The sequence below is a fragment of the Herpailurus yagouaroundi genome, unplaced genomic scaffold (genome assembly GCF_014898765.1).
Source record: "Herpailurus yagouaroundi ecotype Mexico unplaced genomic scaffold, PumYag 569, whole genome shotgun sequence".
Classification (NCBI taxonomy): Eukaryota; Metazoa; Chordata; class Mammalia; order Carnivora; family Felidae; genus Herpailurus; species Herpailurus yagouaroundi.
The window spans coordinates 2,535,688-2,547,764 of record NW_024412786.1 but is presented as its reverse complement, the minus strand read 5'-3'; the positions used below and the strand labels follow the sequence as shown (position 1 = coordinate 2,547,764).

Here is a 12,077-nt window from a genome sequence, read left to right as displayed (position 1 = left end):
CGGGGGCGCCTGGGTGGCGCAGTCGGTTAAGCGTCCGACTTCAGCCAGGTCACGATCTCGCGGTCCGTGAGTTCGAGCCCCGCGTCAGGCTCTGGGCTGATAGCTCAGAGCCTGGAGCCTGTTTCCGATTCTGTGTCTCCCTCTCTCTCTGCTCCTCCCCCGTTCATGCTCTGTCTCTCTCTGTCCCAAAAATAAATAAACGTTGAAAAAAAAAATTAAAAAATAAATAAAAAATAAAAGTCACAGACGTGCAAGTCAAGCCCAAGTACTGACAGCTATAGAATATTCCACCCAACAATAGCAGAATGCATATTCTTCTCAAGTATATATGGAACGTTCTCCAGAAGAGACCATATGGTAAACCATAAAACAAGTCTCAGTAAATTCAAAAGGGTTGAAATCATACAGAGTAAGTTCTCAGACCACAATGTAATGAAGTTTTCAATAACAGAAGGAAATTTGGGAAATCCACAAATACGTAGAAATTAAACAGCAGACTCTAAAATGACTAATGAGTCATAGAAGAAATCACATGGAAAAAATAACATGAGAAATTAGAAACTACTTTAAGATTTATGAAAACAAAAACACGACATACCAAAACTTACGAGATACAGTCAAAGCACTTAGAAGGAAATTTATAGTTCTAAAATCTTATTTGTTTTAAATTTTAAATGTTTATTTTTGAAAGAGAGAGAGAGAGAGAGGATGCAGGCAGGGGAGGGGCAGAGAGAGAGGGAGACACAGAATCCGAAGCAGGCTCCAGGCTCTGAGCTGTCAGCACAGAGCCCGACGCAGGACTCGAACCCACAGACTGTGAGATCATGACCTGAACCAAAGTCAGACGCTTAACCGACTGAGCCACCCAGGCACCCCTAAAACCTTCAATTTAAAAAGAAAAAAAAAAAAAGATCTAAAATCAATAGCTTAAACTTCCACATTAAGAAAATAGAAAAAGAGGGTGGCTCAGTCGGTTAAGCGTCCGACTTGAGCTCAGGTCATGATCTCACGGCTCCTGAGTTCGAGCCCCGCGTCGGGCTCTGTGCTGACAGCTCTGGGCCTGGAGCCTGCTTCACATTCTGTGTCTCCCTCTCTCTGTTCCTCCCCAACTTGCGTTTTCCTCTCTCTCTCAAATATAAATACACATTAAAAAAATTTTTTTTAAAGAAAATAGAGAAAGAAGAATAAGCTAAACCCAAAGCAAGCAAAAGAAAAGCTACAGTAAAGATTAGAGAAAATCAACTAACCTACATATTAGTTCATTGAAAAGATCAACAAAATTGACAAACCTTTTGCTGGACTGACCAGCTCAGGCCCAGGTTAGCCAAAGGGTATGAACCTGGCAGCTGCAGCCAGAAAGCAATGTGGCTGTGGTTGCTATGTCAGAGAGTCCCCACATGTGAGGTCAATGCCAGTGATAGTAACCCTGCCGCCCAATAGGGGGCTTCGCATGGCAATGCTTTCAGCTAACTGTGGAAACAAACCACGGCTGCTCAATACAGATCGCTCCTGTAGCTGCCCATGCTCTGGGCCATTCTCTAACGAGACTGGCAAGAATCAAGCTGTTGATCGGTCCTGCATCACCCAGGTTGTCTCCATTTCTTGCTGGGTCTTTCATCATACGCAACACGTCCACCACCATAGAGTGGGCACAAAGTAGAAGATTCTAGGCTTCTGGTACAGAGGCCACCACTCCCTGCCAAACTTGTGACTCCTGCCGAACGTTCATCTGTGTGTCCTACGACGAGGGAGGCCACAGCGTAGGTAGTGTTGCCCCTGTTCTCTCCGGGGGAATTGACTACATAGAACCTTTCACTCCTTCTTGGGGCTATCGGCGGTGCCTTTGTCAGGGTACGGTGGTGCTGTGCCAGTCCAGCCAGGCAGGTTTGGCCACATCATTGTGGTTCTTGAGACTCATCTGTGCATTTTACTTTCTGGATGATTTGTAGCGTAGGAACAGGGCAACTGTTATCCCAAAAGCCACGCAACAAGGGGCTGATGGTCTAGGGATTTGGTGGCCCTTTCATGCTATCATCCGCAGGCAGGTGGCACTGTTGAGTGTTGAAGTAGTTTCCTCAAAACTAAACTCAAAAAGCATGCAACTCTTGATCTTGGGGTGGGGAGTTCAAGCCCCACGTTGCGGGTAGAGTTTACTTAAAGAAATAATAAGCTCAAAAAGATTTCTGGCCCTCCCCCCGGTCCACACAACTCAGTACAGCAGTTCAGTCACTGAATGTGGCTGTCCCCAGGATGGGACCATCTCCTCTTGGCTATGTCCTTTGTAATGATCAGGATGAGAGGGGTGGGATTTAGATAGACCAGTTTTAAAAAGTCACTGGGGCACCTGGCTGGCTCAGTTGGTACAGCGGGCGACTCTTGATCTCAAGGTTGTGAGTTCGAGCCCCATGTTTGGTGTAAAATCTCTAGAAAACAAAAAAATACACGATTCTTTGTTTCCCCTAACACTAGCCCCAGCCTGGTTGCTGCATTTCTTCGGTGGCAGCTCAAAGGGGACCTACGAGATTTACATTGAATTGTGGTTCAACCACCCAGGTTCTCTTGTTGGACAGATGTGGTCCTGGATCGTGAAAACAACTGGAGTGTTCTCTCTTTGAGTCCTCAGAAGTGGCCCAAATGTCGACTGGGGGACCTAATGAGTCCCTGTAAGTTTTATAAAAATGTCCTTGTCAGGGGCGGCTGGGTGGCTCAGTCAGTTAAGCATCCAACTTCGGCTCAGGTCATGATCTCATGGTCTGTGAGTTTGAGCCCCACGTCGGACTCTGTGCTGACAGCTCAGAGGTTGGAGCCTGCTTCAGATTCTGTGCCTCCCTCTCTCTCTCTCCTCCCCTGCTCATGCTCTCTCACTTCTCAAAAATAAAAACGTTAAAAAAAAATTTTTTTTTTAAATGTCCTTGTCCTTCTTGCACCAGACCCTCCCAGATGAAAGACGTCAGTAGGGAATGATTGGAAAAAGGTGACGTTCTGTTTACTGGAACAGAACAGATTGATCTTGTAACAATGGAAGTGAAACAACCGCCTGGGCAGCTCGGAGGGAGCACTTCAGACGCAGGAGCCATGAGGGAGAGAGAGACATTAGTGATCTTTGCCTTTCCAAGGCACCTGGAGCCTCCCTTACTAAGGAAAACATCCTGGTCCAATGCACGCAAACTGTCACGAGTGCCTTAAACTTAACTGCCTGCTGGGTCTGTTATCGTCCACACGGCAGCTCTGACCTTGCTTTGATTGTCATTCCTCTTGAGCTGAGAGGCCGGGAGCAGCAGAGGGTGGCCTCGGCTCCTCTGCTTCCCACATAAAACACCTGCCAACACCAGCACCTCCAGGTGTCTTCCTCATCCCCAAGCCTGTAGCCGTCCTCACTCAGACATTCCCTGGGGTAGATGAATGCCATCTGGCTGGTGGCAAGGACAACCCAGAGAGGTTGGGCCCTCAATCAGTCCCTCCGAAAACAAAGACTAGACTCCATTATTTGACTTGGACTGGGCACTCTAAGGCGACTAGCGCGTGGAGAAGCCACATTGGAGGCGCTGTAAGTTGTGCCCCCAATTGATGCAGGTCCCACTTGGCGGGGGGGTGGGGCGGGGGGGGGGTTAGGTTTCTTCCCAGAAGCACCATGTGCATCCTCGAGACTGCATGACTTGTGTGGAAGTTAAATGTTAACTTGCCTCTTTCTTGAAAACAGGATGACTTCAAATTTATCCGACTTTCTGGGGCGCCTGGGTGGCTCAATCGGTTAAGCGTCCGACTTCGGCTCAGGTCATGATCTCGCGGTCCGTGAGTTCGAGCCCCGCGTTGGGCTCTGTGCTGACGGCTCAGGGCCTGGAGCCTGCTTCCGATTCTGTGTCTCCCTCTCTCTCTATCCTCCCCTGCTCATGCTCTGTCTCTCACTTTCTCAAAAATAAAAACGTTAAAAAAATTTTTTTTTAATTTATCCGACTTTAGTTGAAGTGATCAGTGGCACCACCTTGGCCTAGAAATCTTTTAGGAGAGTTTTAATTCACTACGTCGTGTTGCTATGGAGGATAGAATTTCCCTGGACTTCTTCCTTGCCAGCCGGGGCAGAGTCCGTGCAATTGTGATATATTCTGCTATACCTACGTGGGTTAACACTTCTGGTCAAGTGGAAAGGTTGATACCTAGAAGCAAGCAACCATCCCCACCCTGCCTTTTTTTTTTTTTTTCAAGTAGGTTTCACACCCAGCATGGAGTCCAATGTGGGGCTTGAACTCAAGACCCTGAGATCAAGACCTGAACTGGGGGACGATTGGGTAGCTCATTCAGTTAAGCATCCAACTTCAGCTCAGATCATGATCTCACGGTTCATGAGTTCGAGCCCCACATCGGGCTCTGTGCTGATGGCTCGGAGCCTGGAGCCTGCTTCAGATTCTGTGTCTCCCTCTCTCTCTGCCCCTCCCCACTCACGCTCTGTCTCTCTCTTTCAAAAATAAATAAACATTAAAAAAAAAAGACCTGAACTGAGATCAAGAGTTGGGTGCTTAACTGGTCACCCTGCAACCTCGCTCTTTAAGGGAGATCTGATGCTTAATGAATCTGTTGAACTAGGACCCTGAGGGGCATGGTTGAGGTTGAGGTCAGTACTATAAATTGACCTCATTCTGCTGCTTCAATTCCTGTTGAGAGAAGCCTTACGTAATGCTGTGTGTGACAAATTGAACAGATTTGGTCCCAGACTCTGTTGATCAGATTTACTGATGATGTGGTACCCTCACGGGAAAATCAGCCAAAATCAAGCTCAGAAATGAGGATTGGTTATTATTGCAAAATAGTTCTCCGGGAGTCTCTTAAGTTTCTGCACATTTTGCAAGAGAGGGACTATCTCCCTTGTCCTGGACTCCTCTCAAGGATGTTGGTACAGTGAGTAGCCATGGAAGAGAAGATGGAAACAATGTCTCCTCCAGAGCAAAGGGCAGACATGCTTGCTGGCCATTAGAAAAGATGTGGGTTCAGGGGCGCCTGGGTGGCTCGGTTGGTTGGGTGACCAACTTCGGCTCAGGTTATGATCTCACAGTTCATGAGTTTGAGCCCCGCGTCGGGCTCTGTGCTGACAGCTGGGAGCCCGGAGCCTGCTTCGGATTCTGTGTCTCCCCTCTCTCTGCCCCTCCCCTGCTCACGCTCTGTGTCTGTCTCTCAGTAATAAATAAACGTTAAAAAAAATTTTTTTAAAGAAAAGATGCGGGTTCATAAAGATGTGTATGTACACACACACACACACACACACACACACACACACACTGGAATACTACTCGGCAATGAAAAAGAATGAAATCTTGGCATTTGCAACAACGCGGATGGAACTGGAGGGTATTGTGCTAAGTGAGGTAAGTCAGTCAGAGAAAGATACCATATGTTTTCACTCATATGTGGAATTTGAGAAACTTAACAGAAACCATGGGGGAAGGGAAGGGAAAAAAAGTTACAAACAGAGAGGGAGGCAAACTATAAGAGACTCTTAAGTACACCAACTAATCTTTGATAAAGCAGGAAAGAATATTCAATAGAATAAAGACAGTCTCTTCAGCAAGTGGTGCTGGGAAAACTGGACAGCGACATGCAGAAGAATGAGTCTGGACCACTTTCTTACACCAGACACAAAAATAAACCTAAAATGGGTGAAAGACCTAAATGTAAGACAGGAAGCCATCAAAATCCTCGAGGAGAAAGCAGGCAAAAACCTCTTTGACCTCAGCTGCAGCAACTTCTTACTCAACATGTCTCTGGAGGCAAGGGAAACAAAAGCAAAAAATGAACTATGGGGACCTCATCAAAACAAAAAGCTTCTGCCAGAGAAGGAAACAATCAGCAAAACTAAAAGGCAACCGACGGAATGGGAGAAGGTATTTGCAAATGACATATCAGATAAAGGGTTAGTATCCAAAATCTACAAAGAACTTATCAAACTCAACACCCAAAAAACAAAGAATCCAGTGAAGAAATGGGCAAAAGACATGAATAGACACTTCTCTAAAGAAGACCTCCAGATGGCCAACTGACACACGAAAAATGATCAGTATCACTCATCAAGGAAAGACACATCAAAACCACAATGAGATACCACCTCGTACCTGTCAGAATGGCTAACATTAACAACTCAGCCAACAACAGATGTTGGTGAGGATGCGGAGAAAGAGGATCTCTTTTGCATTGTTGGTGGGAATACAAGTTGGTGCAGCCACTCTGGAAAAAAGTTATGGAGGTTCCTCAAAAAATTAAAACTAGAACTACTCTACGACCCAGCAATTACACCACTAGGTATTTATCCAAGGGATACAGGTGTGCTGTTTCAAAGGGGCACATGCACCCCAATGTTTATAGCAGTGCTATAACATTGGAAACAGCCTAAATGTCCATCAACAGATGAATGGATAAAGAAGATGTGGTACGGGGCGCCTGGGTGGCGCAGTCGGTTAAGCGTCCGACTTCAGCCAGGTCACGATCTCGCGGTCCGTGAGTTCGAGCCCCGCATCAGGCTCTGGGCTGATGGCTCAGAGCCTGGAGCCTGTTTCCGATTCTGTGTCTCCCTCTCTCTCTGCCCCTCCCCCGTTCATGCTCTGTCTCTCTCTGTCCCAAATAAATAAATAAACGTTGAAAAAAAAATTAAAAAAAAAAAAGAAGATGTGGTATACACACACACACACACACACACACACACACACACACACACTAAAGTATTACTTGGCAATCAAAAAGAATGAAATCTTGCCATTTGCAACTATGCGGATGGAACTAGAGGGTATTATGCTAAGAAAAATCAGTCAGTCAGAGAAAGACAAATATCATATGACTTCACTCATATGAGGAATTTAAAATACAAAGCAGATGAACATAAGGGAAAGGAAGCAAAAATACTATAAAAGCAGGGAGGGGGACGAACCATAAGAGACTCTTAAATATAGAGAACAGATAGAGGTTGCTGGAGGGGTTCTGGGAGGGGGGATGGGCTAAATGGGTCAGAGGCACTAAGGAATCTACTCCTGAAATCATTGTTGCACCATATGCTAACTAACTTGGATGTAAATAAATAAATAAATAAATAAATAAATAAATAAAAAAGAGAGACGCTTAGGTACAGAGAACAAACTGAGGGATGATGGGGGTGGGGGCAGGGAAAATGGGTGATGGACATTGAGGGGGGCACTTGTCGGGATGAGCACTGGGTGTTGTATGTAAGTGATCTATCACAGGAATCTACTCCCGACGCCAAGAGTACACTGTATAGGCTGTAAATTAGCTAACTTGACCAAAAAAAAATATATTAAAAACAAGAAAAGATTTGGGTTCTCTAAATTTAGAGCCCTCTCCCTAGTGCAACCCACTGTGTGCAGACATCTATCTGGCCCATTGATGCCACCTCCATGGGACTTAGGGACAAGGGGACTAATGTCAATAGGCTCATGATCACACTGTTTACTGTGCCCTGAGTAATGAAGTCCTTTGTCTCTGACCCAAGAATCTCATGTCTTCTGCCGGCATGCACAAGACAATGGTGGGCTCACTTCTTACTCTGCAAGTGGGGGGCAGTCTCAGCCCCTTGCCAGTCTTTGACAGGGGTACAAAGAAGATCCTAGAAAAGCTGGTGGTAAAGCTTATTCATAGTAGGCATGGAAAGCAGACCAGTTGTCTGGGAAGCAGTGGGCTTGGACTCTTTCAGACTATTCCCTCACCAATGAATCTATGACACCCTCATGTAAGCCAGCCCAACATCTGTCCCTACCTGTGGCACTGCTGACATGGCAGTAGTTAGGCCATTCCTCAGTGGCAGCAAACACCATGGTGGCAGATATACTCGCACAACTCAATAACAGCCACCCTTGACTGCCTCATTTGGAGGTCAGGTTCACATGGTACCAAGTGTGGTCTATGATGCATAGCTGTGATTCTGAAAAATATAATTTATGTTATTGTATCTTCACACTAACAGGCACCCGAAAGGTATCAGCTTTTCTTCTTGTTTTTAACTGTAATGTTAATTGACCTGACATTTCTGTGGAACAGGAAAGGGCTTGATGATACAGTGACAAAAATACTACTACTCAACTTGCAGTGTATGTTTTCTTCGGGGTGGGCACTGTGCTAAGGGCTTTTCACGACCTATCTCGCTTGATGCTCGGGACGACACCGTGAATTAGGTCTTATCATCATCTCTAATTTACAGATGAGGAAACTGAGGCCTGGACAGGTTAAGAGATTTCTCCATGAGCACTCTGCTCGGATGTGACAGGGCTGGGACTCCATCCAGGCAGTGTACCTCTAGAGCCTGATTCTCAGTGGGCTTTTCCTGTGTTTGAAAGGTGGAGAGGAGTAGCAGGGCCGAAGATGCTGTCTGATTGATCAAGCATGAGGAAAGCATCATTTCATTTTCCAATCCCATCCCTTTGTCACAGTATGTGGCACATGGGAGGGACTCAGTGAAAGCCACTCTCGCCAAAGTGTCTTGGGAGAGAGATGCTTCGGGGCAGAATCGTCCTCTCCAGGCCTCTGAAACTTTCCACCCTCACCTTCAGAACTGATGCGTAGCTCCCCACTCCCCTACCCCCCAGAGTCATGTCTTCAGAGCCTAGAAGCTTCCTAAAGACATTCAGAACTCTGAAGGTGGCACAGAGCCCCTCTTCTAGTGGTTGTACCCCACCTCCCCACAAGCACCTCCCCATCATGGTTCCCAGACCCAGATCACAATGATAGGAGTTAACATATACTGAGTACTTACCACGTGGCCAGCACCCACTAAGGGGTTCTTAAATGCCAATTCATTTGCATCCCTGTTTAACAGTGAGGCAATTGAGACATAGAGAAGTTGAAGAGTTTTCCCAATTGCCATAGTTGGTACAGGATGCAGCCAGGAAAATCTAAGGCCAGAAAACCACCGCTGTGCTCCGCTGCCTCCTGAAATATAACTTCCTTACGCAGGCTGCCTCCCTTCTGTCCTGCCAATTCCCCTAATGAGGCATTGGGAGCCCTGGGTTTGAGTCCTGGCTCTGCTCTTGACCGGCGGTGTAAACTTGGCCAAGTCCCTTGCCTTCTCTGGGCCTCAAGAACTCCCTCCACACAGAGCCGCCCCTAAATTTAAGCAGGTCTGAACATTTCCTGGGCCTGGGTCCCCTGCCTCATGTTTGTCCCATCCCAGTGGAGCTCATCATTGCCCTCAGGGCCCCACGCACCTATCTTTAGGACATTTGTGGGACCCTTCTCACTCCTCCCTCCCAAGAGTACTTGTGTATGTTTCGGATCAGGCAGCCTTGAGTTCCATTCCCACACTTGACTCACCTGATGACCTGAGTCTAACTGTTTCATCTTTCAAAGCCTCAGTACCCCCTTCCCGGGGTCACTAGGAGGATGTAATAATGTAAAGGTATAAAGTGCGTGGTAAATGATGTGTTCTTGTGGCTCACTCCACCTAGCCAGTCAACAAACTTCAGCACCTTCTGTGTGCCAGGCCCTGTGCTAGGATCTGGAGACAAAGGTGTGCCTTCCTGGGATGGCTGGGAGACAGAAAATAAAGAAGTAAACACACCTATAGGGGCACCTCGATGGCTCAGTCGGTTAAGCGTCCGACTTCGGCTCAGGTCAGGTTGGGCATCACCACGTCGGGCTCTGTGCTGATGAGCCTGGAGCTTGCTTCAGATTCTATGTCTCCCTCTCTCTCTGTCCCTCCCCCACTCGCGTTCTCTCTCTCTCTCTCTCTCTGTCAAAAATAAATAAACATTAAGAAAAAACTTAAAAAAAAAAGTAAACACACCTATAAAGAAGAATGTTCCAAGGGTGACTGGGTGGCTCAGTGGGTTGAGCGTCCGACTCTTGATTTTAGCTCAGGTCATGATCTCACCGAGTTGGGCTCTGAGCTGCTATCGCAGAGCCTGCTTGGGATTCTCTCTCCCTCTCTCTCTGCCCCTACCCTGCTCATGCTTGTGCACGCTCTCTCTCAAAATAAATAAACATGAAAAGAAGAAGGAGGAAGAGGAGGAGGAGGAGGAGGGGGAGGAGGAGGAGGAGGAGGAGGAGGAGGAGGAGGAGGAGGGAGAGAAGAATGTTTCAGGCTGTGATGAATACCAGCAGGAAACAAATAGGTGATGGGACCCAGAGGGCCAGAGGTGGCTGTTTTAGAGAAAGATGTAAAGAAATGCTTCCTAGAGGCAAGAACCCTAGACAAAAAGGATTGACCCCACCCTCATTCCCTGCAGAGTCAAGAACTCAGCACCTCTGAGGCACAGAGGACCTTGGGGGCCAGCAAGCAAAGGGAAGCCACTGGAGGCTTTTTAAGCAGGGGAGTAGCATGGTTGAAATCAGGTTTATTGTTTTGTTTTTTTTTTTTTTAAGTTTATTTATTTATTTATTTTGAGAGAGAGAGAGAGAGAAAGCACACACGCACGTGTGAGCAGGAGGGAGAGAGAATCACAAGCACGCTCCGTGCTGAGAGTACAGAGCCCAACGCAGGGCATCGGACTCTTGATTTCAGCTGGGGTCATGATCTCAGTTTGCGGGTTCGAGCCCCGTGTAGGGCTCTGCACTGATAGTGCGGAGCCTGCTTGGGATTCTCTCTCTGCCCTTTCTCTCTGTCCCTACTCGGCTCGCACTCTCTCTCTCTCTCTCTTGAAATAAACAAACTTACAACAACAACAAAAAAGGCAGCTCTGGCACCAGGTAGAAGAGGGACGAGGGCAGAAGTGGCAGTGGGGAGACCCGTTGGGCAGCAGAAACGATCTGGAATGACCGAAAAGGTCATGGTCTCCTTGGACTTACAGGAGAACTCTATCCAGGAGGCAGGGAAGCATGCTGGTGGATTCTAGGGAGATGGGGTGCTGGGAATAGCGATGCAGGAGATGAGGCTAGACAGGGGCAGGCCCCAAGAGCTGGACTGTCAAAGTCTACCCTGCTGGTCCACTCTGCCTCTTTGTCCTCCTTGCTCCATGACCAACCTCATGCGCTGAAACCTCCCAGGGGCCCCTGCCCACAGGCTGCTTTGGGGGCTCAGCAGGACAAGAGGAGACTAGAGTAATATGGCCTCAGCCCAGCCCCCTCTCTGGTGCCCAGGGTCTCTGCTGCAGGCCCCAGCCCCAGTTCCTGTGGCTCCAGGCTTAGATAAGTGGGGTAGTGGGTCCCACCCACCCCCAAGTTCCTTCGGCGGCCAGGGCTTCCCTCTGTTGCCCCTGGTGGTCTCCTTGCCCTCTGTAAGCGGCCCCTCCCATCCAACCCCCTCAATCACCCACATGCAGGTGTCCTCTGTTCCCTGCTGGCTCCCCACTGAGCTTAAGGGGTTTGGTGATGATGACAGATAACATTTACTAAGCACTCAGAATGTGCCCGGTACTGGACGGAGTGCTTGCTTTCGCTGCCTTAAGTCACTGAGTCCCCTCAGCAGCCCCTGAAGAAGGGCGGTCACCACCCCCTCCTGCTTTCGGCAGCGGGGGACACTGCTGGCCACACAGTCCTCCCAAACACTCCTCTCAATCTTTCCTCCGTGCTCCCTCCTGCTGCTCTTTGTGAGTCACTTCCGACTCTGCCTCCTCTCCCTGACCTGGGAGTGGGGACCTCCCTGGTTGACCCAGGGCCCTCTTCTCTCCCAGGCTGAGCCCATCCTTTCCCATGGCCATCGATGCCCCTGTATGCTGCGGACCCCAAATCTGTGTCTTCGGGCCAGACGTTCTGTCTGAGCTCTAGACCGCTGGGTTGAGATGTCTCTATCTGGATGACACAAGCATCTCAAACTCAGCAAGGGCTCAAACAGAACCCCAGGCTCTTCCCAGAATCTCCCTCTCCGCCACCTTCCTCACCCACCCTCGGGCTCAGGCCAGACTCCCTGAGCCATTCGTGCCACCTGCCTGTCGGGTACCGGCCACTCACCCAGTGTCTAGATTCCACCTCCCAAATACATCTCCACTGTGCCCAGGATGTAGCATCTCTTCTGCGGTGATGGCAGCAACATCCCCTCTTGCCCTGATACAGTCCCACTGAAATGAAAAAAAACAAATTCCTCTGGGTGGCCTCCCACATCCATGTCCTCTCCCACGTTGCACCCTGTTGTTTTGCTTGTCTTCTTTTAGTTC

At 48.3% G+C, this 12,077-nt stretch overlaps 1 long non-coding RNA gene across 2 annotated transcripts; it reads right to left on the bottom strand.

Moving 5' to 3' along the window:
* Positions 1–2,269: 2,269 nt before the first annotated feature.
* On the bottom strand, positions 2,270–12,070 carry LOC121023647 (uncharacterized). 2 transcript variants are annotated; one of them, XR_005787465.1, is made up of 3 exons: positions 11,875–12,070; positions 7,751–7,915; positions 2,270–2,423 (listed from the first exon to the last, which is right to left on the bottom strand). It is a non-coding gene; the product is annotated as an uncharacterized LOC121023647 (long non-coding RNA). The 2 variants fall into 2 exon arrangements; XR_005787466.1 differs by lacking the exon at positions 2,270–2,423 and adding an exon at positions 3,866–3,905.
* Between the last annotated feature and the right edge of the window lie 7 nt (positions 12,071–12,077).